Source organism: Schistocerca cancellata, chromosome 6, assembly GCF_023864275.1.
Source record: "Schistocerca cancellata isolate TAMUIC-IGC-003103 chromosome 6, iqSchCanc2.1, whole genome shotgun sequence".
Lineage (NCBI taxonomy): Eukaryota > Metazoa > Arthropoda > Insecta > Orthoptera > Acrididae > Schistocerca > Schistocerca cancellata.
This window is the reverse complement of record NC_064631.1, coordinates 92379822-92386651: the sequence shown is the minus strand read 5'-3', so window position 1 is coordinate 92386651 and position 6830 is coordinate 92379822.

Sequence of the window (6830 nt, the reverse complement as noted above, 5' to 3'; positions counted from 1 at the left end):
CCAGGTGATCAGTTTTTATAGTTTGTAGTTTCACTCTGTTGGGTGTTATAAAAATAACGAGGAGGGAGAGAGGCTGTGCCATGAATGAAGTCCTTGACACAATTACACTGTCATAGTTATAACATAGTAAACATAGGAATATGATAAACGAGATCAGGACATGTATAGGGTGATATTTATAGACAGTCATTTGGTATCGACGAATTGTAGGTGCTATGCTTCTGAATTTCCTTCTGCAGTCTGCATGTACTCTACGTGGTTGTGAACTTCCTCCTGTACATTAGTGTGCTATTTCTCTCGTGGTGATAGCTCTCTACATAGTCAGTGATGGGTCGAGGACTAGACAACCTTCTAACAAATGTAACAGTGATGCCAGAACGTGATGGGATTTCGAGAGAATTAGCAGGGGTCTGTGACTTGGCAGAAGACATTGCTTGCTCGTGGAAATCATGAGGAGTCAAATGCTGTATATCGAAGACAAGGAGAGTCGTCAGTATACGGCAGGTAAGCAATACTCTGGCGAAAGGGAAGTTGAGAGGTAAGTTGTATACCACATCTTCTAAGTATTGTGGGCATACATATCACAACCTCTCATATAAGTCTCGCAATGTGACTACAATGAGAAAATCAGGATCTAATACGAAGATTTTTATGGAGAGACAATCAGCAGCAGACGTTCTGCCTCTTGTATTCTCAATAAATAAGAGACAACATCCTTCCGTGAGGTTTGTATGCCTATAAATGGATGGAGTGACACATTGACAGGCTACACTTACATTTATACATATACAGTTGTTTCGCGAGCCATCTTATAGCGTGTGGTGGAGGGTACCCTGTACCACTACTAGGTATTCCCTTTCCTACTATTCCAATCAAAAACAGAGGGAGGGAAAAGACTGCCTACGTGCCTCCTTATGAGTGCTAATTCCTCGTAGGTTATATTTGTGGTCCTTATGCGAAATGTATGTTGGTGGCTGTAGAATCCTTCTGTTGTCAGCTTCAAATGTCGGTTTTCAACAGCATTCCTTGAGAAGAACATTGTCTTCCCTCCAGGTATTCCCATTTGAGCTAACTGACTTGTGTAATCCGACTGCTGGAAAAATATTACTCACTGTGCAAAGTAAGTCTCATGATTAGTGTAATTAATTGGCCCATAAGTTAGATATCAATGGCATACTGATGGCGGGTGTAAGTAAGTGGTAGAGTATCATGTATATGATTCGGGAGTTCTATTGATAATCAGGCGTTTTTTCGTTGCAGTGGGATCTTTGAACGAAATTTCGATCTCCCTCCTGCACAGGGAGAGATGACTATCGTAATAAAATCAGCTATATTACCAAATTTATAAAATGATGTGTGGTATAAACCTGATATTTACAACTTCTGTGTGCTGTTATCTTAACTTTGTATGTGACGAAGCATTTGATTACTTTAAGAGAGTTCGAAAGGGAGGAAACATCCTGTGACAGAGGTAGAGCATACTCTTACTACTCCATCATGAGTCAACAATGAGTTTAATATTCTAGTCCAGTGATGGATGACATAACAGATATTAAGATGATTAGAACAGAACTTTTTACCTGATGAGAGAACACTTAGAAGAAATATAGCCTATGCCATGCTGTTACAGCATTTTCACAACATTTAGTGATGCTGCAGCGATGTGAAAACGTATGTAGGCCCTGATTTCTTCTTTCTTCGAAATTAACTCGTATAAAAGGACGAAAACTGCATTTTGTGTGAGGAAATCGAGGTGTACGGTCAGCAACATATCTGTCTCGGATTGGGTAAAGTGGATTTTCTAAGTGGGAAGTGTATGCTGGGGTGGTACTGCAAAAAGAAAAATGAAATCATCATGTGGCACTGCTGGCTGGAAGGCCTCGTCTGGGGAAGTTTGACTGCCAGGTGCAATTCTTATTTCAGGTGAGGCCACATTGGGCGACCTGCACATCAGTGAAGATGAGATGATGACAAGGACCACACAACACCTGGTCCATGAGCGGAGAAAATCTCCAACCCAACCAGGAATCAAACCCAGGGCTCGCTGCATGGTAGGCAAGCACATTCCCAGTCAGCTAAGCAGGCAATGGAATTGCAGTTAAAACTGTATGACCAAGCCGCACCTTATTGTTGCACAATGCGCCGCGGCTGGCGGCACAAGTGGACAAGAGGCTTCAGTCGACCCGAAGCCACAACTTACCCTGTGATATCGCCTCTTGTCCGTGACTGCAGGGACAAGTATTCTTTGATGTAGACCATCATTGGCACGGAATAGTGGCTGCGAATCGATGTAAGTCTCAAGGAGTTCTTCTTGGATCATGTTGATGGTTTGTATGGTCGCAACACACGTGTGCAGGAGTGGACAGCAGTCAGGCAGGGCCATAACATAGATCGAAGAGGTGGTAAGCATTGGTTCATTTCCCATAACAATGATGGGGCAATAAGATCCAGGATGGACGGCTGAGTGACATGGTGGAGTAAAGCACCCTGGTTGAGGTCTTTCGAAAGGCTGAATTTATGAAGGAAGTCACCGCTATCATGGACTCAGAGACGTCACCTGTGTAAAAGGTCCAAATACAGCGTAGCTGTTCATAAGTTGTATGACTAGATGCACAGAGCTGTGCATTCGAATGCTGACATTGTTAGTCAAGTGTAGTTACAGTCCAAAGTCTATGTGGTTCAAACATTAGAGGAGGCATGGTGTACTCAATCTACCCTTTGTCTATAAGGAAATAGGAGGGTCGGTCAAAAAGTAATGCCTCCCATTTTTTTTATACTTAAAGAAATTAAGTTAAGTGAAAAATTTGAATTTGGCGCCATTCCTCAAACCTTCTTCTGCAATCCACTGCAGTAGTAACTTTCTGTGTCAACAGGTGGCAGCACAGCAGAAGTTTGTAAGATGGCCGACATCGATGTTCGTTTGAGACAGCGTTGTGTGATTGAATTCTTGAATGCAGAAGGTGAAACGCCCATACGCATTCATGAAAGACTGAAGAAGGTGTATGGTGTTGTGACAGTGGATGTCAGCACTGTTAGACGATGGGTTCGTCGTTGTAAGGAAGCTGAAGGGCAAACACCGTTGACTGACGAAAAGCGGAGCGGCAGGCCGGTGAGTGCAGTGACTCCACACAACATTCAGCAAGTTGATGACATCATTCGTGGTGACCGTCGGGTGACTGCAGATGAAGTGTGTCGCATTATTTCTCTTAGTAAAGGCAGTGTGATCACGATTATTAAACAATTGGGGTACTCAAAAGTTTGTGCACGGTGGGTTCCAAGAATGTTAACCGATCAGAATAAAGAGGCAAGGAAAACAATAGCCTCCCAACACTTGCAGCGCTTCCGTTTGGAGGGAGATGAGTTTCTGAAAAAAATTGTGACCGGGGACGAAACATGGGTGCATTTTTTTGAACCCGAATCAAAGAGGCAGTCAATGGAGTGGCGTCACACAAGCTCGCCGAGGAAGAAAAAATTCAAAACTGTGCGATCGGCAGGGAAAGTTATGGCAACAGTTTTCTGGGATACAGAGGGTGTGATTCTGGTTGATTTTTTGGAGCAGGGATGCACAATAAATTCTGTTCAATACGTCACAACCCTCAACAAACTTAAAGCACGTCTTCAGCGAGTTCGCCCAACAAAATCAATGGCAGATGTTCTTCTTTTGCATGACAATGCAAGACCACACACCAGTCGTCACACCTCTGACGAGATTGTCAAAATTGGATGGGAAGTTTTGCCTCATCCCCCATACAGCCCTGACCTGGCACCATCAGACTTCCATCTGTTCGGGCCACTAAAAGAAGCTCATCGTGGGATTCATTTTGAAGATGAGGAGGCCGTCAAAACATCCGTGCGTCAATGGCTTAGGAAGCAGAGCTGTGATTTTTACCGTGCTGGGATACATGCCCTTGTTCAAAGATGGACCAAAACTGTAGAGATGGGCGGAGATTACATTGAAAAATGACAAAATGATCCTCAATGTTGTGGTTTTCAACCTATGTAATTGCATTTAAATTTCCTGACAATTAAACGTAGAAAAAAAAATAGGAGGCATTACTTTTTGACTGACCCTCGTATATGTCCATGGATTTATCCCAGATCTATGGTTGCCCTTCATGAGAAGTAGCTGTGGCAGAAGAGAGGTGGCTTGGTATTGTAGTGTGAGCCAGTGCACCTATTGTGGTCTGCTGTAGTCATTTGGGTACAAGCAAGGCTGCCACCAATTACAGATGGCTGCGCCATACTGCATGTGATACCAACAGTTTTGTAGCCAAAGGGAGACAAGATCAGTTGGCATGACGTTTGATGCAGGTGATGTGGTGCCATGTACAATCTGCGAATTAGTGCTTCACAAGGGGAGTAAGACGTCAGCTTTGCCTGAGGTCAAGTGGCATCAAGATTGTTTGGATTTTATACCAGCCAACCGAATGATGAAGGTAGAGATGCCCAAATTGGTGTGCTGTGTGCTGGTGTGCCTGCGCTATACTGCTGAATACGATCTGTCTGCTAGGTTCCACCTTGTGTGCAGTCATTGTGTGCTGTAGCTGAGGCAGAAATCTGACAATCCATAATGTCTAGAGAGTGGGGCCTAACATTAACTTGGGGTCCTCTAGCGAATGTAAACAGTGCTATAATTGGAAAAGAGATCCCTCAGTAAGCTGCTCTTCATAGACCAATTGTTGATCAGGTATATGAGCAATCCATTTTAGAAATGCTGCTTTTGCTGTGTCGTAATTATTGTGTGCTGATGGGGGTAGGATAATATCATTGATTAGTCCTGCACAAGATGGCAGATCAACATTACAAATTTTTAGTTGTCGTCTATAATGGCTAATGAAGCAAACAGCCACTCGACCAGCGCAAACGTTAATGTCACTTGACCAGTTCAGAAAGGTGGGCGTATAGGATGTTGTGCAGCTCTGCACTGTCCTGTGAAGCCCAACAATGGCTGTACTGCTGAGCTGAATAGGAAGGCACGACCGGTGTTGCAACAGTGGTCCGCAGCGCATCGGGAGCTGGGAATATGGCGTCAATGTTGCATAACAGTTCTGCGAATGAAGTGATTGCATCGAATATCAGCGACTGTGGTACAGTAAATGCGGAAGACACTGTTGGCGCTATATCCGTTTGCACGAAAACCGAATGCGAATTGTCCTCAAAGCTAGTCAGCGTGGGGTCGGTATGTAAGTTCCGACGGCGGCCGCTGTTGAGTCACAGTAACTGTGTCTTGTGGGATGGCATTTCTGCAAGTTCTTGTTCTGTATTCCACACAGCTTGTTTACGAAAGCCGATGTCGATGGATTTGGAACAGTTGAGCTGCAAGAAACAACAAACGATGTAAATTTCGTGTCAATAGTTAATGCACAATAAAGCGACACAAGACAGTATTTGGCGAATAACTCGTTATCTACTGTAGTCAGGGTCACCAAAGTAGATGTGAACCTTTGAGTAGTGGAAATGAATACACCAATAACGCGCAAACACGAGTATTACAGATTTAAACATTTATTTGTAACTGCACAATAGAGAAAGCCACCATGACCGACCTGCCAAAATGCAGAGGCTCCACACCTTCACTGGGCTGAGTTGGTCAGCTATGTTCTTTGCCCCGGTGTCCCCAGATAAGTAACATTGAATATTGCATGAAATATTTGTGTTTCACGACTAAGGAACTCCCAGAATGTGTTACAAACGCGAAAATGATAAAAGCAATTACAAGTATCTTGATTCGCACCTACTTCTTTTGACTATATAACAACACGTCTCTAACTACAAGGCCACATGGACTGTAGAGAGGATACTGCTTTAAAACTGTTCATAGTAAATTTTCTTAGAATTTTGACAGACAATTTATCAGTAACAGATATTTAATTGTAACAAACAGAACATAAAGTGATAAATCTTCAATGTATCTTTTCCTAAGTTATAATACGGAAACAACCGAAATATGATAACCCATTATGATAGCTCAAAAGCAGTGAACGCGGACGTCACATGACTACTCTCCGAGTCCAGCCGAACGCCGCACGCACTTCCGAATTTTAGTCACTCGTAATAAATAAACCTAAAGAAGCACGGCACGGTTCACCAAGAACTTAGTTATCTATTTCTTCATCTGTGTGTACCTGATACTGACTGCTTGCTGTTGTACATTACATTACATTAATACTTGTTCCATAGATCACATTTCGTAGTGATGTGGAACGTGTCAGTTTAACATAAGTTTTCTATACGCAATATAATTATTTTTTTACGGTTGCTACTTCATATCTAAAAATTTATCTATTCAATAGAAAGAGTTGTCATCTGGAAATTCTTTTAATTTCTTTTTAAATGTTGGTTGGCTATCTGTCAGACTTTTAATGTTATTTGGCAAACGTGCAATGATTTTTGTGCCAGCATAATTCACCCCTTACAGTGCCAAAATCAGATTTAACCCAGAATAGTGAAGATCATCCTGTGCACTTCGCAATTATTTTTGAATTGGGATGGGATATTTTAATAGCAAATTTCGTAAGGGAATATATGTATCGCAAAGGCACTGTGAGTATCCCAAGTTCCTTAAATAAATGTCTGCAATGTGGTATTGGGTGGGCTCCAGCTATCATTCTGATTACACGCTTTTGTGCAATGAATACTTTTTGTCTTAATGAAGAACTGCTCTAAAATATGATGCCATATGAAAGCAGCGAATGAAAATAGGCGTAGTGAGCTAATTTACTGATACGTTTATTGCCAACATTTGCAGTAACCCTAATAGTATAAGTAGATGAACTTAACTATTTCAACAGATCATCAATGTGTTTCTTCCTGTTCAATTTCTCGTCAAT